This window comes from Tyto alba, unplaced genomic scaffold (genome assembly GCF_018691265.1).
Source record: "Tyto alba isolate M040663 unplaced genomic scaffold, T.alba_DEE_v4.0 Super-Scaffold_1000006, whole genome shotgun sequence".
Lineage (NCBI taxonomy): Eukaryota > Metazoa > Chordata > Aves > Strigiformes > Tytonidae > Tyto > Tyto alba.
Window position 1 is genome coordinate 20172 of NW_024881272.1, and position 27815 is coordinate 47986.

A 27815-nucleotide genomic window follows, 5' to 3' on the forward strand; every position below is an offset into this window, starting at 1 on the left:
CAAAACCGGAACATCTCCGTAGTTTGGAAGCATGCTGATTAAAAACTGGCTGCAAACAGCCCGCACCTCCATCCGCAGGCAGGTCAGCAGCAGAAGGATCTGTGTCCTCCAACTCCCCCTGCCCCGGGGTTCAGTCTGCGACTGAAGATGACTCCCATCCCAGATTTTTGGTTCGGTACATAAAATGCATTGCACGCGGCAGCACAAAACCACGACCCAATTATCTGCACTGAGCCCAAGCCAGAATCTCTGCGATTTATTTAGTTCTCTTTCAAAAGACACAACAAAAAAAAAAAAAAAAAATCAACTCCAAACCTTTTTCTGAATTCTCCAGAAAAATAACGCCTTTTAAAAAGCCTGCAGCTACACAGGAGATAAATGCTGCGCACAGACGTGGATGGAGAGAACATGGTTTAATTAAAGGCAAAGCTGATGTCAGCAGCTGCAGTTCTTGCACTGACAGACAGAAAACACAAAAAAAGCTTACGACACAAACCAGTTTCTGTGGGGGGCCCCTTCCCTCGCTCCCCCCCGGCGTCGGAGGGCGGGAGGGGAGTCCCAGCCGAGGGCCGGGCGCGTTCCCCAGGCCGGACGCTCCCGCAGGCGTGGAGCGGCGCGGCTGGGGCCCTGGCACTGCCGGGAGCGAGAGGGCGAACCTGGTTAGCTCGATTCTGGGGTGCAGGAGCCAGTGACGGTTCGAAGGGCGGAATGTCGCAGCTGCCCGGGGGCGCAGCTCCATACGCAAACCGGGAGGGGCTGGCGGGGAGCACGGGGGGGGTTTGGTTCGTGTTACCACGGGGTGACAACGTCACTTTGGGACTTTTTAAAGGAAATACGGCTTGAGAAATGCAACAAAGAACAGTGATGTTGCGGAGGCGGAGATCGTGGGGGAGCCGCTCGTACCCCCGGGGAGTTGGGGGGGGGGTATCGTGTCTCCTCCGTCTTCCCTTTTTGCGTTCTTTGGGGCTGCCCGGACTCCAGTGTCACTTCGGCTCCTGCATGTGCTTCGCTCTGCAGCTGACTGCCAGCTCAGAGATCCTGAATCATCACGCAAACCCCCTACTGCTAAACACAGCAAATGGACATTGAGATTGTTTCCGTAACTTCCCTGGGAAACCTAAAAATGCTGTCCTCCTCTTGAACGAAGCTTCCACTCTTCCTTCCCCCTAATAAATAGCAAATAAAACATTTCCCTTTTCCCTTCCGCACCTTCTCATCTATGAACAGCATTATGCTTCCTTACGTGTGCGTTACACACGTGTGTCCACAGGTGCTTTGAATTTCATTCTGGAACTGAAAGTTTGGGGCTGCAGCTGAGGGTGGGGGGACACACACATGGGTTTCTGCAGAGCTGACGTGTGCCCGCAGCCGTGCGTACACTCCGCCTTGTCCAGGCTGACTGTCGGCTTTACCCAGCCCTGCTGGACCCCTGATTATTTTCTTCGAGATGTCGCACGTTGGTAATGAAATTACTAGCGTCCAGCGAAGATGGGAGGATGGAGACAGAAAGAAAAAAAAAAAAAAAAAGCCAAACAAAAACCACTGAAAGCTTTCTACCTACCTATTAAAATGAGTTCAGGCTGTGAATGCACAGGCTAGCCTGCCCTTTTGTGGGGCTAGCCACTACGCCACAGTAAAACGTACAGGAATCAAACATTAATTTAAAACCCCATAGCAGTTAGCTTGCTCGTCCAGCAGTGCTGCAATGCCCCACGTCACCGATTATAGCTCAAACACCTACTGAGAGGAGGGCATTTCATGCTGGAGTCTCTATCCCACCCGTGGGCTGGCCGAAGCCCTTGGGTGAAAGGTGAAGCGGTGTCAAGTGCCAGACTCTCTCCTTCCTGAAACTCCTTCGCTAGCCCAGGAGACAGAGCCCCACCTTGCCACCAACCACCTCTGACCGGAGCAGCGACTGGGGCTTTCATTGCTACACACTGACTACGAAGCACGTCTGTGTGCGGAAGAATTCAGTGTGGTCTTACTACTGAGATAGTTATAAAGATGTTTAGGAGTAATTTCAACTACATTCTCAGTCAGCAAAAGCAATCATTAATGGATTCCTATTTTATCTCCCCAAAGAGAGGAAAAGGATTGAGAAGTTCTCATTGGCTTCTCCCATCTGCCCTTCATTCTCAGCTTTTACTTCCCATGTGGCTGGGGACATGCACGATGGAGAAGGTGAGAGGCGGTGATATCGGGTTACTGAGTGAGACAAACAGCAGTTCCTCTCTCCCTCCAGAGGGCCCAGGGATGGGAGAGTTCCTGATGTTGTTTTCTCGCACTGCAGCAGACGTTTTGTGCACACTCAGTGGGTTGGTGGAGCACTTACGCCCTCCTGACAGCAAGGAACAGAAGAGAGGGCTGCCACCTGCACAGGACTGTGTGGGCCAGTCCTGCAAACCCAACACGCCATGGTTTATGGAGCCTTCGTTTGCAAGGGTTGCCACCTCTGTCTCAATGCGGCGGGTTCATGGTGCCTTGTCCGCGTTGCTGCTTCTGCTTCTGCTGCATTAACAGCTGCTCCAGGGCTGAGGGTCCAGGGTGCATCATGGAACTGGACCAGATGGACTAAAAACAAACAGCCAACACTAGCACCGACTGGCGTTAGGCAGCAGCCCCCCTCTTACAGATGAGAAGGCGGAGACAGTTTGCTATATCCTCCCTCTTTATCACTCCTACCCGACTCAGCATGAAAGTTATCCAGACTTCAAAGAAGGCCTTCTAAAGGGAGGCTCCCTGGAAGAAGCTTATGCTCCTCCAGAATCCTCATTACCATAAAAATCCATCCCACATTAACAATTACTAGTTTTAGACTCGTCATATCAAATGTTATCATTTCTTCCAGTTCTGCCAGCCCCGTCTTGCTCCGCAAAATACTGCGGGGCGGCGGCAAGAACTGGAAAACTGCAACGTCTTCCGGCGCTGGTCACACCTCCCACATTGCCTGCGTAAGTGAATCTGCAGGAAAAACCTTCGGTTTCTGACACCGAACGTTTGCAATAGGCTAACGCCCATCACCACACCTTCTGGCCCCATAGTCAAGCACCTGCTCCTGAGCACAGTTTCAGTCAGACGTACCTTCAGGCTCTCCATAAGGACAGCTGAGGAGTCCTCCACAGCGGGAGGGCCTTGGGCTGCCCGGGTGCCACTGGGAGCGCTGGACTGGTGCCAGCTGCTCTCCGAAGACGACGATGTTGCTGGGAGATAGTCCAGACCAAACCCTCCCATCGCTAAAACGGGAGAAAGACAAGTTCAGAGGAACGTAGCAAAACCAACACCATCGGCTGGCCTCACCCAAGCCTGGAACCCAGCACTTGCCCGGCTTATCTGTTTTCCAGCGGTCTGCGACTCTCCTGTCTCTGTTGTCTGGAGTCCCAATAGGTCCGAAGTTGGAGAAGGGAACAGAATTGTGGTTGTGGGTTGGAGGGGAGCTTGGCAAGCTGCTGGGGTTGGAGGAGTGAGGAGACTGGCTGGCTGGTGTCGAATGATCTAGCGATTACAAGGTAAGAGGAAAAAGGTCAATAGAAACAGCAGGAGGATCCCAGTTTTGGATTTCTGCTGCAAATTCTGCCATCACCCAGTTTTCTCCAATGCTGACCGTCAGTTTTTATCCCCTTCATTACACAGTTAATCCAAATTCCTAAGTTCTGAGCGAGAAGTTCTGCGTGTATATAAGAACAGAATGACTGTGTTTAATGCATACGTGTGCTTACCAGAAACCCCAAAAACCTGGGAGCCCTCAAGAAGGCTGGCTAGCCAAAGCAAGCTTTCCCCGTGTTTCTCAAAGAACTTCTCAAACTAAAAAAAAAAAAAAAAACAAAAAAAAAAACTGTCTCCAAGCTTAATATTAGACTCTGAGGAATTTGCAGACTTACAGCTTGAACTCCCAGGTTTGTGAATGTTTACACTTCTAGGAGTCTTAAAGCAGATCAGACCAGAACCTAACAGTTGAGCAAAAGGGGAAGGCGAGCATGGAGAAGCCTACCTGCAGGCAGGAGCAAGCAAAGCCTGAAGAGAACACAGCACAGTGGCAGGAGACTTGCCATAAAGCCTGCTAGAATAAAAGCACGTTGCAACTCCTTCCGTTTCCCCCGCAACAGTTATTCCTGGTTGGCTGCAAAAGTCTCAGTGCAACCAAAAAGCTCATCCAGTGCAGATGTTACTTAAAATCTACTAATTTCTTAGATTCAACTAATTTCTCCTCTCACGCTCTTCCGGATTTTAGTGAGAAAAAACCATAACTATTACGTCAGGATTTTATACCTTTAGGATAATTACTAAGGAAAAAGCTGGTTTACTTCGTAGGCTGCTCAACAGTAAAAAACAAACCAACTAAGAAAACCACAGTCATATTTTCCTCCACAGACTTCAGTCATATAGTTTCTTTCTCTTTCAAATATCTACATCCCTACTCCCAAATGCTTGTCAGGAATCTAAATTGAAGAGATGTCAGGATTTAACACCACCTACAACATTTATCCTGCTCAACTACTTCAACTAAAAACAGGTTCTTACAATATATTACAGATTTCCTCTCATATTTCTGACGTTATATAAAGAAAAACAAACAGAAACCTTCAGACATCTTGTCAAGCAGGTGTTTGGTTTTATTTTGTTTGTTTGTTTGTTTGTTTGTGGTTTTTTTTTTTTTTTTAATTTCCAGTCATATTTAACTTGCAGTAGGTTCAGAATTAACTCAAATCCTCTTAAAGCACTTTATCTCTTAAAGACAAACCATACCAGGATTACCTGAGCTGTCTGGAAGGGATGGAGACCACGGAGTCCCTTCAAAGAGAGAATATAATGAAGTCTCCTGATGGGCAACTGAAGGGGTGACTTCTGCTTTTGTGCTGGTATTCATGTTTTTCCCATATACCTCATTGAACATGCTGTTATTTGGATATCTTTCCTGCAAAAAAAATAAATGTAAGAGTTGAGGTATTGGATTTATCTCAAACACTGAGACTGTACAAAGGAAACAGTTACAGATTGAAATATTTTCCTAACTCCTTTTTCACTCCCCAGTCCCCTCTCCTCTATGACCATTTTGTTTAATCTGAAGTCCATCACATTCTGAATCAGGACAGATTTCTCTTGGATGGACTACAAAGCCTTCACAAAAATCTTACAATTCCCAGCACTCTCAACAGCTGAACCCTGCTCAACTCTCTGGAAGAGAACGGGTAATCTCTTGCTCAGGAAATAAAAACCTACACACAACACTTTTGAGATGCACTTTTTGGTCAACTCCACGATTCTACTAAGAGCCAGGGGCTCATGAACCCAACAAGAATCAGCAGTGCATCTGCAGAACAATAGCTAGGATGAATTTGGGAAAGCAACTGATAAAAGCAAAAATAATCCCTGCTGATACAGACTGAAATTAGGCACCCAGATGGATTTCTTTCAGGTTTTCCATTTGTTTGAACTAAAGGGTATCCCCATATTTCTGCCATGTTACCTAGTTTAAGGGCAAGCTCAAACAGCAAAGGGCTGCAGACTCTGGTCCTCACTCACCTGATTAAGAGAAAAGTCACTGAGGGACAGGAAAGATGATGACTGAGACATCAATTCTGATGGTTTTTCCAGCAGGGACTTCTTCAGAAACCAAAAAGGGAAAAAGAACAGTTAGTGTTCTGTGTAGTGAGCAGGAGGAAAGTACGCTATCGGAAACCACCAAGGTGGCTTTGGTCACATTTGAAGCCTCTTTTGTAGTTTAGCTCCAGCACCTTGGAGGACAGGGGAAACAGACTAACAAATGCAGAAAATCAGTAGTTTTCCTACTAACTGTAATTAATATCTATAAATCAACAATCGCAACAGCTGAGAGTTTCAGGCTAATCCCACTGCCAGAACAGCTTTTCAAATTGCGTTAATACTCTGTCCAATACATCTGGAGGGCAGGTTCCTGCCAAAAAGCCCTATGGTTGTGTAAAACCATGTACAAATGAGACAGGATCCTTCCCAGTGATCGGAGGACTCCCCCAAACACGCTTAGACTCTTGTATGTTGTTACTGACAGAATCTTTTCAGTTTTGAGAGCATCCCTGCTGTACAGACATTCTTAGACAGCAAGAGCAGCCAAGCGCTGTGATTTTTTTTAATTGGGTTAAACAGTCCAAGTCTCATTTAGCATGCTCTCATTTTCATTATAAATGATTGTAGAGGAAGAAAAAAAAACCCAAGCCGCAGTGTTTAAAACAAAGGTTCTAAAACTCCCCTGGGGTTCCACGTTAAGATATTATGGACCATGACCTTGTCCATCATCTACGCCCCCCCCTCTCATACAGCTGTTATTTCCAGCATAGTATTTCTCAGCTTTCTCTTCAGTTCAGTATGATTAAGCAGTGAAAAAGTAGTGTTTCTGAAACGAGCCTATTTAGGGAAGAAATTGGATCAGTTATCAGCAGTACAGAAACCAAAGAAAAATTATAAAGCTCAGCTGGTGGACAATGAACACCACCAAATTTAAGATCGGGATCACCAAGCCATAGAATTAGTGAAGCCTTAAGTAAAACTGTGTGATCCAAAATGAAAGCTCTAGTCTTGTTCCAAATAAAAGTCCTCTTACACTCATACCAGCTCAGAACGTCAAATATTTTAAAATGTATTGTTCAAACAACAAAAACCTGAACTAGAATTCTCTTCTCTTTAACACGGTGTCAATATCTGGATTATCTTTGCTTTTACCTGTAAACCTAAACCAAATAGCCTAATTTTCTTGGCAAGCAGCTCCTAGCTTGTTAGATTTTCAAAGTGACAGCTCATTACTTTGAAAGCACATTTCAAAAGGCAGACAAGTCACACTCTGCATATCCACACAGCTTGCACAGAGAAGAACTTCCTTCCATTTGCCAGCAGACAGCAACAGTAGGAGCTTCAAAGGAAGCTGCTGAAGAAGCAGCTAGTAGTTTCTTAGCAGAGGTATCTAATGAGACAGAAATGGGTGTCTGTTGTGCTACCGGCTCCTTGGGATGGCATGTAGAATAATTGGGGAAGAGACTTAATCAGAGATTTCGAGTAGAGTCACAAATAACTCCTCTTTGTTACTGTTACTAATTTGAAATAGTAGTATTTAATGAACATGCCCATAGCCATACTAGAAAGACACACTGCATTTTCAGAGGCAATTTATAAATTCATTGGCTTTAAGACCCTCCAGCTAGTGAACTAGGAAGGATTTAATACATAAATGCATTAAAAAAAAAAAAAAAGTATCTCAGTCTGTCAGAAATGACTGTAGTTCTATAGGAGTTACTGATTATTTAGCCAGTTGCTTGCAATTGTCTTCCAAAGCCATCTTGCTCTTTTCCAATCTCTTCTGCATTTAGTGGGGCAGCTTCTCCCTGCCTTTACAGAATTTTTACATGCAGATTATAATAAGCCACACTCATTCTGATGAATTTCCACAGCTGAATCTGTGCTCCCCCTTGCCCTTATTACTAAGCCCATACAACTGCAGAAGAGTGAGTGCATTAAAAGATGCATCGACATCTCTCCTGTGGACTCTACTCACAAAAACCTCACTGTTGTTCTGATTTTGAACAAACGGGCAGGCCTAGACTCAGCCCAAGAGCTATACCGAGGGCCTTCAGCTGATCTGAGCTCTCGCGTGAAGACGAGCTCAAGGGTGAGGCAGGGAAGTGGACAGGAGGGATGGGGAGAGAAAGGAATTTCACATTTCTTATAATTTCACAGAAGAAAGAGATGCCAGTTAAGAGTGAGAAGCAGCAGTATTACATCAAATACATACAAAGAGGCTTCGTCCAGGAAGAGAGGCGAGAGGCCCCAGCAGAGCTGGGTAAAGATCAGGAGGATTAGAGAAAATCAGCTCTTCCTCCTCCTCCAAGGCAGCCAGACTCTTTAGCAGGTCCGGAGGAAGCAGAGGGGAGCTCTTGGGGTCCTAGTGACAGAAATGAGCACAGTGAGACAACAGAAGGCAGAAAGGGGAACAGCAAGAGACAGCGAGGAGAGGCTAAGCCACAGCAGGACGAGAGTAAATAGCAAGAGAAAGGCAGAAGGCGGCATGCAGAAGCACGAGGTGAGGATGTGGTGCAGCAGAAGTGTGTCGAGGTACACAGAGGGAAAACGCTGCGCAGAAAACGTAACCAGCCACTTGGCCTAACGCATACTGGGAGGAGCACTGCCCCATCAAAGTGATGGGCAGCTAGCTTTAACTAGTGCAGCACGTGCCTCCCATTGCATCCATGCCAAATACTGAACCTGTTTTCACATTCAAGGACAAAGGACACAAACATCTTACGATTACTCTACAGCTGCCCTGTGAGTAATTTAGGTTTCAAGTAAAATTACTTTTGCATCTTCTTCCCTCTTCTGTTGGTGGAGTTTAAAACCCACAAGACTTATTTCTGCTGCTCCTGGCTGCTACTCCAACATACAGATGACTGGACCACCGGCCAAAAAAAAAATCCTGCAAAGTGCTGGTCAAACCTGACATCTTACTGTTGTGAGGGATGCTTAAAACACAAGCTTCACAGGCACAGCTTCTGGCCATACTGCACTGTGCTTGCACCGAGGCAAGGTTTCCCTTTTAGGGATGAGAACAAGGCTTTGACCCCATCTCCATCTAAAAACCACAATGTGCCATCAGGGTAGAGGCAGACTCCTGCATATTGTTTGGCGCTTCCCTCTGAAGGACAAGCCAAGTGACCTCAGCTGACCTCCTGAAAATCCTGAGTGCATTTACAGAGGCACATCTGACTAAAGGTTTAAAGAAGCCTCTGTTTAAGTTTACTTATAAACATCACCAAAAGCACTCACAGACAACTCCAGGACCGTTAATAACAAAGACTGAAGGTTTTATAAACAGCAACATGAAGTACAACTGCATGAACAGAAGCAAAATATTCCATTAGTGCAACCAAGAGCTAAGGAAGTCATTCAGCTTCCTCGCTGCATGGTGGGATTTGCAGGAAAAAACAAACAAACAAAAATTCTAAGACAAGACTGCTCCTACCATCCTTAATTTCCAGCCTCAGTCTGACTATTGCAGCCTCAGTCATTCACCACACTCATGATAATATGGGTGTTAGGAGTTCATCTAAAGGGTAATAATTCAACTGCAACTATTTGGATGGCTTTTACGGTTTCCATCAGTTGCCATACAAGCATTTTCCCCCAAATCATCACCTGCCACGTTTCTCGACCTGACAGACACAGTGCAGAGATCAATGGCACATCTACACTGAACAAGACTTACACCTACTTGAAAGCAAACCTTCCAGAGCTGGATCCCACACACAGTCAATTCAAACGGAGATTTCATCACTGTCTGCTGGAATCCCATTTGCTGATACCCAACTCCCTACTAAATAAGCTCACATTGACCTGCTTGGGGCTACAGGGTGTTCCTGAAACAGGGAAACTCCTCAAGCCGTCAGGAATATCAGTGCTTCATCAGTTTTCACCACCTGTAGCATGGATCTTTACCTCAAAGGTCATCCTGGAGACAGCATCCTGCTCTGGGCGGAAGACTCCTTGCTGTTTTCCCCTGCGGTCCATGTTAGACTGCTGTGCCACCACCCTGTTGTCAGCCATGCCATAGGAAGAGTCCCAGTAATATTCTGGCACCTTGACTTCTGAGGGGTTCTGGCTATATGGCTCCATTGGGAAAGGCTTCATTTTTTTCTCCAGAGGTTGCTTTGCATCATGGGAGGCTGTAATGACTGTTCGAATAATTTATAGGGTCCTGGGCCTGCAGGTAATAGGACTGCTTCACGGGTATGATCTTCCCCAGCGAGCCTTGGACTTGAGGCGGGTTCCAGAGCTGCTTTGATGAGTCTGTCTGTGGATACTGAGGCAGAGACACACGACTTCAGCAGCAGGTAGGAACAGTTAATGCTGACTGAAGGCCTAACTCCATTCAAACTGTCAGTCTGGCTCACTTGTGACAGGCATTCCACAAACATTCTGATTTGCTCTGGCATTCACCAAGTCTCGACAGGCATTTAACACTCCCTGGTCAAGCTTTAGTCCAACCACCAAGTACAATCCTTTCTCTAATCCAGGACCTTACGAACACCTTTACTAAGGCACTGACTGGGCTAGCATTTGCTGCCCAGAACACCAGGAGGGTGTCACCATCCAGTCAAGACATGCCAAAAGGGAGATCTTCTCCAACATGACCTGAGCATAAAGCTGAGAGCCGTGAGGGAACTGACACTGCAACTCAGTCAGCCAAAAGGAGAGTGCGGGTAAAGGTTCAGGCTCAGTCCTCATTACTCACGTAAGAAAACTAAAAAGCCTAAGACAAACACCTGATCAGAACTATCACCTTCATAACTTGTCTAGAAACAGGATCACACTGAAAACAGGTGACCACCCTCCCACTCCAGTAGAAACCTTCCTCTCAGTTACAGAACGTATATTCACACCCACTGAACTTCAGCTCTTTTCCAAATTGCCCAGAAGTTCACAGATCAAAATTCCACACTAAAGGTCTACTTTAACGGTGTTTAAAGGTCTTTAACGACAGTTTTGAAAAGGTAATCCAGGAACCTAAGGCTCAAATGTTGCCATTTATTTTTAAACTGAAGCTTAGCACATCCCATTAATCAAATTTACCTGCTGGAATCCGGAGTGGTGGGCGGGCTCTTCCCCAGGCCCTGCACAGCTCTCATGGGGGACTGCTGCTGCTGCTGCTGGGCCAGAGCTTGGACCTGTAACTGGCTTGCGGACTGTGCTGCTGCTGAGCTGGTAAAGATGAGAGGGGTTGCTGGGAAGGAGGTGGTGTTTGCTGAGGTCCCTGGGTCATGGCCCTGGTCCAGAGGGCTGTTGCTGGCTGTAAGGAATGTGGGACTGTTTCCCACCTTGCACCTGGTTTCCTGCAGGAGAGTGAGCTGTGGGCTGGAGAAAGGTTCCTGGGACAGAAACACCACCGGGAAGGTGTACCCCGTGCTCATGGGAAAGCCACAGGAGGGGGGACAACGTAGGTGGAGGTGGAAATCCTGGAAAAGACAAAAATGCACCTTTAATCTCAGTTTGGCAGAGCTGACAGCTCCCTCTAGAAACATTTAGTGGTTTTTTTTTTCCTTCCTATTTTGCTCATTTAGACCATGAGGACAGGAAACACCAGTTTTCACACATGCACTACAGTGTCCTTTTCACCTTTGCACATACATGGTTGCGATCACACGGGGATCCAGAGTTTGTTCTTGAGTTTCTTGCAATACTCCAGGCAGTGATAACAGTCAGTTAGGGCAGTCACACACTTCCTCCCACACACGATCTCCCTGCTTTTTTTTTTCCCCACTACCTTCATCCTTCACCATTCTGGGGTTTTGCAATGCTCTACCCTCAAATTCCCTCCACCTCAAACACGTACATCTTCAGGGACTAAACTTCTGGAGCAACGGACAGAAGCGATCGTTACATCTACTGTCTCCTCCAAGAAGATCATCAGTCTCTGAATTAATTCAGATAGATACGGATAGTAAGAAACAAAGCCTCATATCCACAAGATCGATTTCTTTCCTGCAGTTCACACTGAAAAGCCAGGTTTGGAAGCAAGCTTTAATTCTGTCTCTCACAGGCCACATTTTAAGCTGGCTTTGGAACAGGGAAGATGTCCCTCTGTCTTATACTGAGCAACTACATGTAACAGCTACAGGGAAGACAGCTTCCAGCTATTTAGTGAGCAAACTTGGACAGCAAGGTATGACAGGAACACTCCACAACAAAATGGGAACACGCAATGCGACAACAGCAGCAAATAAGACCATACAAATTACAGCTTGAAACATGAGCACCACTAAAAAAGAAACTGAGCTTTAGAGAAGAAAGCGGTGCAATTGATCTTTTGTAATGGAGTCCTGTGCACAGAGAATGCTTCCTCCTGAATTAGCAGAAGACTTTGTCATGTTTTGACTAAATACAGAAACAGCCTGCTGTGAAGTCCCTTGATCTCACACGCACTAACAAAGAAGGAAGGTGGCAGATTTCATGACAGACCTTGATTCCAAAGCATAAGGAATTTCACCTCCTTTCAGTTTGTTCTGCTATGTCCTTTACTACCTTGTAAGATTCTTAACGTGAGAATGCATGTTCCTCAAAGCAGCTCGTACCTTCAGAGGCTGCAACAACCACTATTACAGGATTTACTTTGCAGTCAACTATAAATCACACTTCAAAAGAAGGACGCAAATTACCTGGCCAGCTAGGAAGGGGAGGGAAGGCTCCTGGATGATGAATAGGGTGAACTGAGAACTGCTGGCCTGACTTGGAGTCTGAGTTACAGGTGTTTTCCTGGCTTCAGACACCAGAGTCTTCCTCATCTCTGTCTGGGATTTCACCTAATGCAAAGAAAGAAAGAAGAAATTAGACAACTTTTCCTGTAATTACCCACATCATGTCTCAAGCCAAAAAATGAACTCCCAGATTGTCTGAGAGATTATTTTCCTTTCCCTAAGTAACTGGGAGAGATTTGGAACGTAGGAACCCAGTTCCCTCCTCACTGACCCCAGGCAGGTTATTCTGCCTGTCCTCAGCACTCCTTGCCTCACAAAAGCACTCTAAGGATATCTGCCCAGAAGACTGCAACAGGCTCCTTCTCTAGCAAGAGAGTGGGAAGCAGACATAATAATATCCTCAGACCATATGAAGAAAACCAAAAAAAAAAACTTACCATGCTGCTCACCTGCAGTGCCTTAAAAACAAAACAAAAAGTGCAGATGCTATTATGTTTCTCCTAGGGCACTGCTTCAACCTAACTCACGCTACTTATGTGCAGCACCTTAAAAACCAAACACTACCATGTTCTTCTTAGGGAATTCTTTCAGCCTAACCCATCCGTTGATGTATATGCACAACTCCTGAATACTGTGAAATTCTTTTGACTGACAGCATACAAGTCAAATAGCAGAAGTGTTTAACCTCTTTCAGTTTTACTGTGTAACTGCTGTATGTTCTGTTAAACGAGCTGCACCAGTTAAAGGCAGAGAGAAGAATGTAATGCAATGTTACCTGATTCTGAGTCTGCTGGGGACTGGGTCTTCCTGGAGAGGGAAGACAGAAGGGAAGACTATTTTCCCTTCTGTTCAGCTCGGCAGAACTGCCTGGAATGCAAGATGGAGCAGGCAGGAAAAAGACAGCAAGCAAGGAACCGGCAATGCAGAAAGGGCCCAGGAGCAGACCTGACGCCAAGCCTCAAAGGTGATTGAAAGAAAGGGTTTTATCAGGGACCAAATTAAAAAAAATCCAAACCAAACAAACCAAAACCATGTGGAGTTTATTTAACGTTTAGTGCTGCTGAGTTGAAAGGAGTTAAAAGGCAAAATTTTCTGCCAAAATACAGTGGTAAAGAGGTAGATTCATTTAAACACTTAGGTTCTTTCAAATAATTCTGAATTTCCACATTTAGAAATGATGGGACTGTAGTTCATTTTTTGTGTTAAATTAAAAAAGTAGATTGTAAAACTGGGTGTTGGGGTGTATTTTTGATCTCGCGCTAGAAAAAGTCTGGAGGGAACTCCACCTCAAGGTTCTAGCTGACGCTAAGCACCATTAATGATGCAGCCCCTGCTCATGCCACATCTGTTCACTGCCCAATTCCATCCTTCATCACATTCTGGATATTCAACTTATAGTGGGGAAAAAATGGGCCGCACAATATGAGCCAACATTTTTATAACACATACTGAACGCTATGCATTCTTTTATGGCAATGTTGGAGAACTCAAAAACCACTCTTCCTGATGTGAATTTCACAACGTGACCTCTAGTCCATCATACTCAAAGCTGCTATAAGACGTTTCCAACAGTGGCTTCCAAAAGACCTCCTCCACATGATTTATGGTTTCACTTAAAAGCTAAATAACTAACATTGATTAATCAAGACAGACAAATTTCAGTTGCTTCCCTGCTTCTACATGACCTCACCTCAAAAGTGTCAATGCTACCAAATATTTACTCTCCAGTGCTCCTGAGGGTTCCTACACGGTGCTTGAGAGAAGCACCATTTCATCACAGTAGCCTCTTATGAGTACGCTACACCTTGAGCAAGTCTGCATGCAGCCCCCGTCAGCATCTAACATTATTTTCCCTAAAGAGCAGAGATTCAACCCATGCCACACTTCCATGATCCTGTCTGAGTGTGGAAGTTTTCCACTCATCTGTGGAACAGGACTAAATTACTTTCATATAACATACTTAACATTTTTGCTAAGTAGGAGCTGCAGCATTTGCAGCAGTTAGGATTTGGAGGGCAATGAGAAATAAAAGCCTGAAATATCAAGGAAGGCCAAAGCAGAGTGCTAGCAGACCACCAGTCAGAGCAAAACCTACAAAGGTTTCTCCTCAGTCAGGAGTGGGTCTGAGTAAGTCCACCAAACTATATAAAACAAAAGGCATTACATTTTAATAGTTGCCATAATGAATACAGCTGATAGAACTAAAATAAAATTAATTTCTATTCAACAAGAGATGAAGAGTGACCAGCCACACTGGAACAGATTCTGCTACAGCTGGGTTTGAAATAAGTTCTTCCTGCGTTTGTTATCTCTTAAGATTAAGACAAGCAAATTTCTGATAAATCAGCTGGGTTAGAATTAAAGTATCTTCCCTATCCAATAAACTACACATACTTCTCAGAAGATCTGGTGGGTTTCATCAGCCTCAAGTCCTTATTCTGCAAGACAGGGGCACGAAAACTGAAACTGGGAGTTGTGCTCAGGCCTGCAACCACATTCCAGACATGTTCAACAAATAAATAAGAAACCTGCTATTCTAACTCACCTACCTAAATTGTTTTTCAGATATCAGACTCTTGTTCAGTGAGTCATGAACGATTGCCACATGGTTTCCATAGGCTACTGCCCTTTACCCCCCTTGGTAGGACCCCTGCAAAACCAACTGCCAGTTCAGACCTTCCATTTCATAACAGTGATGTTTAACAGCAAATAATCAGGAGGAGAACAAGAAGAATGATCCAAGGGTCCTAACACCACAAGCCAGAAAGTCTGAAAGAGCTGGTTTGTCTAGTCTAGGGAAAGCAAGACCTCAATTACATAGGTCTTCAGAGCAGTTGCAAAGAGGAAGACTTCAGTTATGCTGCAGACCTGTCCTGGGAAGCAGTCACAGGCTTACACAGAGGCAAGGGAGATGAAGTGCACTAAGGAATAATTTCCACTTGCAAGAACAGCGAAGAACTGACACACAGTTTCTCTAGGAAATAGTCTCCATCACTATCATTAAATGCCTCAGGACGCCATCAGGGAATGTCTGAGATGCAGCCAAACCATCCAAGTACAGACCAGATCAACTCTGTAACTCTACACCCTTATTTACTACAACTCAATGGAAGTCAGACCAGTAAATTCACTATCTATCACAAGGTGAGCTTTTTTGCACATAATGCTCACAAAAATAGGGGAAGAAAATATGCCTCAAAAAATATGACCAAAAAAGAGCAGCTGATATGAAAACCAGCAATTTTGAGCAAGCGCCTGTGCACAGAATTACCGTTTAAGCGCAGTGTGGCTTTCCTTACTTCCACAGAGGGCCACCAGACTGCATGCATAGCACGGAGGAGCTTATTCCACATAAATAACTGGGTGCTTTTGTTATGTGTTTAATTTATTGAATGTGCACAAGTCAAGGGAACCCAAACCACAGAGTACCCAGCTCCTTCACAACAGACCAAGAGCATGACTTAAGACCTGGCCTTGGTAACCTGGATATTGGTGGAACAACAGGCACAATTCTGTTTAAGTTAGCGTAGCAAAAATCACCTTTCGTTGCTCCCTACCTTTTCCTCCCCAACAAACTGAGACAGCGTCAAGGAAAAGGGCAGAGACCCAAAGATCACTAATGCCTTGTCTTTGAGACAGATGTGTTTCTATTTCTTTTAGGCATTAGCTGTACCCGCAGGGCCCACAGTGAGACCTCGACTCTACGGTCCTCTCTACAAGCGGTGGCAGCCCTGACACAAACATCGTACTACCTAAGATGCAGTATCCCTTTGAGCTAAAGGCTTACCTGAACTGCCACGTTCTGTTTTCCTGCTTCCTGCATCTTATCCAAGCCGCATTTCTTGGTCTCATTCTTCCTTTTATTGTTATCCTTCTTTCCATCATTCTTATTGGCTACTATTCCTTTGCTATAGTCTCATCTTTCCCTACCTACATCTTTAGGGGGATAGATTCGCCCTTGCTCTCTGTTAATTTCCCGTGGCTTAATGTTCTCTTTGAACGTGACCATTAGTTTTTCTCCTGCGTCACAGTTGTTCAGGCTCCTGCCAGAGGACAGAACTGATTTGAGTCCAGGGCTCCCATCTGTAGATAGTGGCTCTGCAATAGATGTTTCCTGCAAGGTGAGACTCTCTTTGGCTTCACTAGGGTCCTCTAGTAATAATTCCGGGATTTCTGTCAAAAACAACAGCTTTCCTACCTCATTTTCACACTGAATCAACCTGAAAGAAGATAGAAAGGAATTGAAAAGCAAGTAGGAACAGTTTTTCACAGGGCAACCCACTTCCCCAAATTAGAAAAGCAGAGAGTCAATGTTGGAGAATGGCTCGGAGACAAGGGTCCTGAGCCCACCGAGCAGTTGTACGATCAGAGCCTGTTCTAGGGGCTGATGCTGCCTCACTGATGCTGGGCCTTCACTAGGGTTTGCCTGCAGCTGCTCACAGCTGCTGATACATGAGGAATGTCAAGGACGCTTCGGCCTTGTGTACCGTGGTGTGTCGAAAACAGGTTAAGAGGAATTAGGAATAGTGGCCTGAGAAACTTAGTGTTATGAGAAGCTTGTGCTGTTAGCTAACCGCAAGTAGGTGGACCGTGCAAATACGACCTTTAGAGCTTAAGCCAATCAGCTAGTGACTAGTAGGCATAATAATTATCATTGTCTGTATAAATATATGTACCCTGGACCAATAAAGACACACGTTGATTGACGCTCTATCACCCACATTGAACCCGTCTCGGCGTGTCGTTCGTCCGCGGCTCCGCAAGATGGTGCCCGAACAGGGACCTGCATAGAAGAATAACTTGGACGGAGCGGCGGACCCCGAGAGACAGCAACGACTGGGGGATTTGAGAACGGACCTGGAGAAACACCAAATACAGCAGCGTCTGGGGTCCAAGAGCTGAGACGAAGGGGTGCCAGATACAGCGGCCCCAGGAGAGCACGCGGAGAGGAGCCGGCTGCGGCGGCCCCGGGAGAGCACGCGGGGAGGCGCCGGAAGCGGACGCGGGGAGGCGCCGGAACTGATGCAGAGAGATGCCGGAAGCTGACAGAGACAGGTGCCTGAAGCTGACACGGACAGGCGCCGGAAGCTGACACGGACAGGCGCCGGAAGCTGACACGGACAGGCGCCGGCGGCAGCAGAGCCAGGAGCGGACACGGAGAGGTGCCGCATACAGCAGCGTCAGAAACGAACGTGGGGAAACATCAGATACAGCAGCACCTAGGGGATCAAGAACGATCGAACAGTGGATCTCCAACGGGTCGTTCCGAGGACCTAAACTGAGATAAAGGGTCGCTCTCTGCAAGTGCTGCAGGCAAGAGCTGCACCTGGTGCCTTAATCATGGAGCATCAGCAACGTATCAAAGTAAGGGAGTATATATGTGCCTTAATCAAGGAGCACAGGGCCGGCGGGAGAATTTCTGTGCCTTAATCAAGGAGCACAGGGCCGGCGGGGGTATTTCTGTGTCTTAATCAAGGAGCACAGGGCCGACGGTGCCTTAATCAGGGGTGGGTCGGCAGTAACGGTACTGTGCCTTATCCAGGAAGCACAGGACTGGAGGTGCCTTAATCAAGGAGCACCAGGTTGACGATATGGAACAGGAGGTAGCCCTGGATTTATTACAGCGCTTTTTAGAAAAGCGGGGAGTAGATTGTATAAAATCACTCACGGGTTTAGTAGCGTTAGGACGGGTCAAAGGATGTTTTCAAGATCCTAATTCTCTTTTTGATGTCGAGGAGTGGAGACGATTAGGTGATGTTTTATGGGATATGGTAATTGACGAGGATAAAGATGCAAGGAAAATGATGAGACTGTGGTGGGAGGTGGTGAATAATAGTAAGCAGTGTCAGCTTGAAAAGAACCTTGTAGCTGTGGCAACTACAAAGTTGGGGGGGGAAAGTTCCGCCGTTACCCCAGAAAGTGATGCATCCGGACCTATGCTCTTTGACAGTGATCGTATTCCTGTACCATTAACAGGAGTGCCGGTTTCAGTTAACACAAGTAGGGGCAGTCCGGAGGCCAGCCCCCCCCCACAGTGCCCTTACAGCCATGCCCCCCCCACCCCCTACCTCGGAGGCGGAGGGGGAGAGGGACGATGGCCCCTCGCTAATATTTAGCCAACAGGAGTGGCGCGAAGTAGGTGATTTATTGTGGGACGAGACCATCACTGGAGGCAATAAAGGCAGTGAAGCACGACAGCAAGGGGTGGTCTGGCGAACGATCGTAAAAGCCCTGAGGGAGATGCCAGCAGAAAAGAAAGTAGCTGCTGCTGCTATGGCGGCTGTCGGCGCTATACCATCCCCACCGGTACCTGCCGAAACCACTTGTCCGTCACGATTAGCCACCTTCTTCGGGGTTAATCAACATCTCTGCTCTATTAAGGGCATGTCACCAAGTATTCCTGTTTGCTCCACCGCGCAAGAAGCGGCAGAGAAATCAGGCAGCGCGGGGGGACAGGGGGGAGCGGCGTGCCACCATAAACTCTGCCCCCCCCCCCCCTTCAGATGGTTCCGCCCCTGACGGCGCGTCAGCGTCTCAGTCGGAGAGAAAAACGGCGGCTCTGTCCGAATTAAAGCACCAGGGTCACACATCGATAAGGGACAGGGACAAAGTCCAAGGACTTGAAAGAAAATTACAGAAGTTGAGCTACAGAACAGAACTCTGCATTTACAATTACAAGAAAAGGAAGCGCTGCCAGCAGCCCCCCCACACCCACTCCCGTCACCTTTATCAGAACCATCTCCGCTTTTAGCTCAGTCCCGATGGAGTGGGGTGATTCGTGATGCCTTGTTACAAGGGGACTGGCATGCTGCTGGGGCGTTGGCCTGCCCGGTAGTGACAACGGATGGGGGACACCTGGGAACTCAAGATCACAAGATTCTCCTCGGGGGGTCTGGAGACTCCTTACAAACTTTACAACTCTGAACTGTCATTTGGGTGTTTCAACATCAACACTGGTATCAAAAACTTGTTCATGTAGTATCAGATTCATTGTATGTTGTGGGTTCAGTGCAATGTTTAGAACATACTATGGTGAATCCTGTACGAATTCTGTATTGCATACTCTGTTGTTACAATTGCTGACACTTTTAAAACTGTAAGGGTGGTTTTCTTGCTACATAAGACTGCATAAGACTGGAACATGGACTGACAGAATGGTTACGAGACTCGGGAATTTGGAAAATGGACTGATAATGGTTACAAATCTACAAAACTTGGAAATTAGTGAGTGACTGAAAGCTTTGTTGATGCATGGACTGGTAATGCTGATTGTCATTATGCTTGTCATGATGGTATTGGGGTCTGTGTGGAAATGCTTTATGAATGCTATGAATCGAGCGTTAAAAGGAGTCTGGATTGTCCAAAAAAGAAAAAGGGGGAAACCTGGTAGGAATTTTTTTGGGGGGGATCAGGGTCATGCACTGATCCTACAGGGTTTGGACAATCCAGGCTGGGTCTCTGAGCAGAAAAATGACACGTGGTAATCCTGCCCTTGAGGTCACCTGGAAGGGCAAGAATGAGGAAATCAAGCTAGTGCTTCCTTCCTGTTTGAATGCCTGGATACACTAACTGCAAAGTAGATTTAGTTTGTTCACGCGTACTAACGATGCAAACCTATCACAGCACTTCCGGGTACGTGATGAGTGCCTTTAGCCAACACATTGTAAGCCTGCATGCTTAAGTTGTGCCTTGTCATGTATTGAGAAAATCTTTGAACAAACGTTAGGGCAGGCTCTACTCATACAAAAAGAAAAAGGGGGAGTTGTTGGAGAATGGCCCAGAGACAAGGGTCCTGAGCCCACCGAGCAGTTGTACGATCAGAGCCTGTTCTAAGGGCTGATGCTGCCTCGCTGATGCTGGGCCTCACTAGGGTTTGCCTGCAGCTGCTCGCAGCTGCTGATACATGAGGAATGTCAAGGACGCTTCGGCCTTGTGTACCGTGGTGTGTCGAAAACAGGTTAAGGGGAATTAGGAATAGTGGCCTGAGAAACTTAGTGTTATGAGAAGCTTGTGCTGTTAGCTAACCGCAAGTAGGTGAACCGTGCAAATACGACCTTTAGAGCTTAAGCCAATCAGCTAGTGACTAGTAGGCATAATAATTAGCGTTGTCTATAAATATATGTACCCTGGACCAATAAAGACACACATTGATTGATGCTCTATCACCCACATTGAACCCGTCTCGGCGTGTCGTTCTTCTGCGGCTCCGCAGTTTCTGTCAGCCATTTCTCCAGCCTGTTGTTGTCCATCTGGATGGCAGCACAACCCTCTGGCATATCAAGTACTCCTCTCACTCTACCCCATCATTCAGATCATTAATGAACATGTTAAATGAGACTGGATCCAGTATTGATCCCTGGGATACACTGCTAGTTATTGGCCTCCAACTAGACTTGATGCCACTGATCACCAGCTTGTGGGCTTAGGCATTCAGCCAGTTTTTAATCCACCTCACTGTCTGCTTGTACGGTTCAGACTTCCTTCTGTAGGACAATCATATGGGAGACACGTGTCAACAGCTTTGCTGAAGTCCATGTAGATGATGTTGACCACTCTCCCCTCATCTTCAAGGTCAGTCACTTCAACATAGAAGTTTATCAAATTGATCAATTATGATTTCCTCTTGGTGAATCCATGCTGACTAATCCTGATGATTTTCTTGGCTTTCATGTGACTTGAAATGGATTCCAGGATTAACTGCTCCATCACCTTCCCAGGGACTAAGGTGAGGCAGACTGGTCTGTAGTTACTTGGATACTCCTTCTTGCCCTTCTTGAAGATAGAAGTGACATTTGCTTTCCTCCAGTCTTTGGGCACTTCTCCCAGTCATCCTAATTGATCAAAGACTATCAAGAGTGGCTTCACAATGACATCAGCCAGCTACCTCAGCACTTGGTGTCTCTGATCAGAAGATCACATGGACTTGTGTATGTCCAGTTTGCTTTAACTATTCCCTGACTGATCCTCTTCTATTCAATGGATTAAGTGCCATCCTTAATTATGCTTATGGGCAAGTTTTCTTTGCTCCAGACTTTCTCCCTCGTCTGTCGGATTTTGGATTCCTGAAGGTCAGTCTCATTGGGCAAGTCTGAGACAAAGAAGGTACTCAATGCCTCATCCTTTTCTATGTGCCATGTCCCCTGCCTTATTCAGCCACGGGCCCATGTATTCATTAGCCTTCCTTTGTTACCTATATACTTAGGGAAATCCTTCTTGTTGTCTGACACCCCTGAGAAGATTCAATTCCATTTGGGTTTTGGCCTTCCAAACCTCATCCCTGAATGCTCATTCAATGTCTCTATATTCCTCCCAGGTTACCTGTCCTTGCTCCCACCCTCTGTATGCTTCTTTTTTGTGTTTGAGTTTGGCCAGGAATTCCTTGTTCATCCTTTAAGGCCTCCTGACATTTTTGCCTGACTTCATGCTCAGTGGTATGGACTGCTTTTGAGATTAATGACAGCAATTCTTGAATATCAACCAGCTTTCTTGGTCCCCTCTTCCTTCCAGGGCTTTACCCCACGGAACTCTTCCACACAGATCCCTGAAGAGGCCAAAATCTCTCCTGAAGTCTGGAGCTGTGATCTTGCTTTTTACCCTCAGGATCCTGAACTCCACCATCTTGTGAGCACTGTAGCCAAATCTGCCTTTAACCTTTACATCCCCAACAAGGCCCTCGTTGGTGAGTGTGAGGTCCCACAGAGCACCTCTGCTCATTGGCTCCTCTAACACTTGGAAGCAGAAGTTATAAGTGATGCACTCTAGATAGTGCAGTGTACCACCATGATGGACACTTAAAATCAAAAAAGAAAATTCACAGTGTAATCTAGATGTGGGGGTTTTTCTTCACAGCAGCAGCACTGAAAGGCGTTTTTCCCAAGGCAAAATCAGAAAGGCAGGAATTCTGGGACTGGAATGAATTCTAGGGAGCTGACTATGCTAGAGAAGTATCAATTCATGATGATTTAGTCTAGTGTGGCTAATTAAACATAATTAAAGATGAGACTTGACTCCATTGTTTATTTTTAACTTCTTTCAGAAAATTAAGAACTGGAAAAGTTACTTTAGAATTAACACAAACATTTTTTGGAAACAAAGACACATTCAAATTCTAAAGGTAATATCCTTTCCTGAGCCAGAGAAAAGAAGGATACAATAGCCTAGAAATCTGAGGTTCATCAGTTATGTAGGTTGCCTTTGATAAAATCCTTCCTCTCAAGTCAAACAGAAAGCAGATTTCATTTTTAATATCTGTCTTATGAAAATGTCTTGGACTCTGAAGTATGTTTATTTGTGTTGATACTGATTTTTCCTCATGACTTTCCCCTATTTTTTATTAACTGCATCCCTCATTATCATAGACATCATTACTGAAGGTCCACATCTCCCAGAGGAACTGCAATGACTGTGAAGTTATAACGGGCTTGAGTCTTCTCAGGCAAAGGAGGTAAGTGAACTAGAATATCTCACACATTAGATGACTGCTCAGTCGTAAAATAAGGGACATTATCATTACTGTTATAAACCAAAAGGCAAAAATTACTCAGCAAAATTGACTCAAAGTAATAAAATAGGGATTAGTTTATTTTGAGAAAATGAAATGTTTCCTCGAAAACTGTTTGTGCCCAGTTTCACTGAAGATAAGGTTTTTTGCCTTAGATATATGGCATGTTGTCATGAGTCTTGCAGAGCATACACCTATGGCCAATTTTTTAAATATCCTACTGTATCAGAGATTAACTATAGCAAATATGACTAGCTTTCATCAGAATAACCAGATATATGTTTGGGATTTGTGCTGATTAAGCTATTTATGTAAAAATCCCACCCCTGACAAAAATTATTAAGTTACTAGAAGCTAGATGATGTGTTTTGTGTAGAAAGATATAAAAGTGTATGAGGATTATCTTGAAAGACAGATATAGTGATATACCATTATATATTGTCCTCAGACTATCAGAGCTATAGATATAACACAGAGGTTCAGCCAGCACACTGTTATATAAGTTTCTGCAATAGTCCTGAACTATACTGAATTAGAAATCCTGTATTATAATAGCCTATCTCTAGTCCCACCAATCTTAGTTTTTCTGTGAGAAGTAATTTCAGTTGTAACGATTGTACTTTCTTTTACTGAAAGATTCATCATTGCTCTGCATGGAAACTAAACTTATTGTTGCATCTTTGACTCAGAATACAGAGATGTAGACATAAACGATAAACTGCCACATCACAGCAAAATAAAAAAACCCCTATTTTATGGTGTGTATTTTTTTTAATTTATATATAAAGAAATTATAAGGGTGAACAAAGATGGGAAATATGAAGAAACTCTAAGTTTTTGTTTAATTTTAAAATATAGCAGCAGATGCTCTGGATATTATTGGCCCTTCATTTCCTTATTGATGTGTTTACCATTTTTATCACTCGTGATTCTTTTCAGCAAAATCCAAAAAAAAAAGCAGAAAACCCAAGAAAACTCTGAAGACTGCAAAATTCCCTCTTTGGTTTGAAAAAAGGGCTACTGTGTAACTCTAATGCGTTTTTCCTTTGTCTTAGTTTAGATACTATTTTGCACTGAAAATCTTTGTGATGTGAGACCTTTGTCCAGGATCAGTGTTGCATACAAACAGCTCCATGGTCAAGAGGACAATGTGCCCAGGAACTGACTGAGAGCCTTGGGATGGACAATGAACCATCAGCTGATGGGAAAGCAATACCTAAAGCTGCTGGAAAGGGTCACCAGGATATCAAGTGGTCTGGTCACCCTGGTGGACTAATAAACTGAATTTAGCAGCGTCACACTGCACGTATATATCACTTGCTTTCCCACTGAGAGAGTTTCTTCTACTGTAGTAGTAGTTGCCTTGTCATAGTTGTCTATTACAACACTTGAAATATTTGCTTTTAACTAGAGGTCAAGAAGACCATGAAACACCTGTATTTAGCACCCAGGAATAAGACCTTTCCTGTTTGTGTCTTAACTAGGTCCTTGTTTAGTTTACTGCAGGTTTTTCTATGCCACATGCCAGCTTAAATTAAATAGGTCACAGTGAGTTAAGGAGACACTAGAGACAATACTAAAATACTAAACCAGTGATCTAAAATAGATCACCTAGAAATATGAATGGAAGACAGCGAAGCGTCTCCCTGGGTCAGCTCACAAACTGGGTTGCTGTTTAGGATTATGGGACACATTAGGGGATGCAAGGGAAGAGCATTTTGGGATTGGACAAGAACTTTTTGTAGGATATTTCAAGGAGGAGCCAGAGGTAGGAAAAGGGGGTGGAATTGAGGTGGTTCAGGGAGGAACAAGAATGAGAAAACAGAGAAAAGGTGGTAAGAGTGGTGGGTCTTGTGTAAGCACATGGTACAATGACACGCTTGTTTGTCTGCCCTGAATCTCACCAGCACTCTCCGTGCTGACTTAAATTCCTTCCTAACCCTGCCCTGGGCAAGGGCTCCCTGTGCAGTATGCACATGTGTGTTTTGGTGGAAAGGTTGAGTCCAGCAGTTATAGTATGTGATGCTGCAGTTCTTTCCCCCCCTCCCCTCCTCCTGGCTGAGCCGCTCAGTGCTTGGCGTGATTCCAACCTCCTCCTGGGCCACATACCAACCTGGGGAGATAAGGACTGCTAATGGCAGCAAACCAAAGTGTTAAAGTGCCCCTTTAATGAACCTGGCTCTTGCTCTCACTATCTCTTGGAAGCAGTGATAACAGCCTGTCACCTCCTAACAGCCTAGCAGAGCTGTGGTCAAATGAGAATAATAACAGAATTGCACATCAAGTTCTTGTACATCTGGTGGAAGACACCATAATACTTCGTTGTTCAAGCTGGGACAGAGTGAAAATTACCTGACAAGTCAGTTATGTTGGAACCTGTAAGTAGTGACCTCAAGTGAGACCCTTTGAACCCTCCTGGATCCAAGCTGGCCTGTGACCAGCATCTCCCCTGAGCTCTATTTAACCTTAAGGTGTCGTCGGCTGTCAGAGCCAGTGGGAAGCCAGGGCGAAGTCAACCCACTCAGCTCTCAACTATCACTCATTGAGGAATGCCAAGGGATTGTAAGTATTTCCTCTAAACCCTAGAGGAGGGAAATTTTAAATTTGAGCTAACTTCTCTTTCACCCACTTTCTTTGCTTACCAATGTATTTGGGCATACACAGTTATTTTCACGCATGTGGGTACATATTTATTCCACTGGATCCAAATACTTTTGTCTCTGTGTGTTTGTATGTTTTGTGTTTGTGAATGCACATGTAATATATGTATTGATTTAAGGTACCATATATTAAGTCAGTGTGAATCTTCTCATGTTTGAATGTGTAGTTAAGTCACTATTTTAATTATAACATATTTTACTTAATTATTTTGTAAATCCTTAAGCTGGTTAAAGTTTAAGTGCTGCTGTTAGTGGTTGCAATCACGAATAGAACTTACCTACTGTAAACCACTGATATTTTTCTTTAAGAGCTGTCAGTAAGGTATATGGATTTGCCACTACCGGGTGAATGTCTTTTACAATTTGATTTATAGCTCTCAAATCCTGTACTAATCTATACTCATCTGTGGGCTTTCAGACTGGTAAAATAGGGGTATTATATTCTGACTCACATTCTTCTAAAATCTTATATTTCAGGAATTTATCAATTAGCTTTTTAATTCCCTGTTTTGCCTCAGGTTTAATTTGGTATTGTTTGATCCTAACTGGTTTTGCTCCTTCCTTTAATTCAATTTTCACTGGTTGTGCCAATTTGGATTTTCCGGGGACATCAGTCTCCCATACTATAGGGACTACTTCATAACTCACTTCTGGGGGGATTTCTTGTACCTTAGGTTTTTCCTGTATCATCAGAATTTCCCCTGTTTTTGATTCTGGTATTTTTAACAACAATTCTCCATTTTCAAAAACTATTTGGGCACTTAGTTTGGATAGCAGATCTCTTTCCATTAAGGGTATCGGACATTCTGGAACGTACAGAAATTAATGTGTTATGATTTTATTTCCAAATTGTAAATTCAACGGTTGTAAGAATGGTCCGTTTTCCTCCTTCCCTGTGGCTCCCACAATATTTACCGTTTTAGATCCTATCATCCCCTTCTGTTTGTTCAGAACTGAGAATGTTGCTCCAGTGTCCACTAAAAATGTAACCTCCTTCTCTCCCAGCTTAACTGTAACCAGAGGCTCAGCTGGGTTTACCTCTGGTCCCCGTCAATCTGCATACTTTCCTAGAATCATCACATTAGCTGCTGTGTGCTGGCTACTTAATTTCCTTGGACAATCCTTTTTCCAGTGCCCCTCCTTCTTACAAAAGGCACATTGATTTATTCCGAGAGGGGTTCTGTCAGTCAATCTTCCTCTTCCCCCTTGTATTCCTCCCCTTAGAGGACCTCTTCCCCTTCCTCGGTTAGTAAAATTCTGTGTCTCTGTCACCATTGCAAGCAATTGTTTTTGTTTCCTAACTTCATTTTCTTTTTCTCGATTATTGTAGATTTTCCATGCTACCTCTAATAATCGGTCCAAATTCCGCAGCTCCCTCCCGTCCAGCTTCTGAAGCTTTCTCCTTATATCTTCTTGAGATTGTCCCCAAAAAATCAATGCCAATTGTGCTTTCGTCTCCTCTGCCTCAGGCTGCATATCTGTATATTTACGAATTGCTTCCTTCAATCTTTCTAAAAAATGCTGTGGGAGATTCCTTTATTTCTTGTCTAATATCATACAATTTGGACCAATTTATAGCTTTAGGCATAGCATTTTGGACCCCATATATGATCCACTGTTGGTATCGTTTTAATCTTTGCATATGATCATCCCGATTCAGATCCCACTGGGGGTTACCGATGGGAAAATTTTGGTCTATGGTGCCATCTACTGTTCTGATGCGAATGTCTTCCTCTGCTCCCATTCTGGCAGTCCTTAAAACCATCTGTTTTTCTGTGGAATCCATAAGGGTGTCCAAAATTACTTGTATATCCTCCCAATCTGGATTTTGGGTTTTAATTATCATTCCCATTATTCTTCCAACTTTACCGGGATCTTCCCTGTAAGGGCCAGCTGATTCTTCCCAGATAATTAAATCAGAAGGTGAAAAAGGTACCTTTACATATACTGGCCCATTTTGCCCAACTCCTTGCCTCAGAGGGGCAATTATATTTCTTCCTATTTCTGATCTTAGGGGGTTATCACACGAGTACGATATCGAGTCCTCCTAGAGACTGGTGGATAGGGCTCTACTTCAATCTCCTCATCCTCCAATCCACTACTATCTGGATGAGGCTGGAGCCCTTCTCTTAAATCAGCACCCTGGGCTGGTTGCTCAGTCGGATGCCTAGGTCCGGAGTCAGGTCTATGTTCAGAAAAAGGCAGTGGAATGGGGGGGGGAGGGTATATGGGAACTGCAGGAATTATTGGGGCAGTAGGAGCAATATATAACTCAGGACCTGTTTCTGTATGTCCCCTTCCCCTCAGTGCCAAATGTTTAAAGCACATTTTAGTGGAAGTGCATACGGGGCACCGTTCCTGAACCTTTTTATCCTTTACCATAAGAGACATCACTTGATTAATTAGCCCACATTCTTTTTGCTACTCCGTTTTTTCTCACAGATA

At 44.8% G+C, this 27815-nt stretch overlaps 1 pseudogene; it reads right to left on the reverse strand.

Moving 5' to 3' along the window:
• Positions 1-398: 398 nt before the first annotated feature.
• On the reverse strand, positions 399-27114 carry LOC116964549 (annotated as a pseudogene).
• Between the last annotated feature and the right edge of the window lie 701 nt (positions 27115-27815).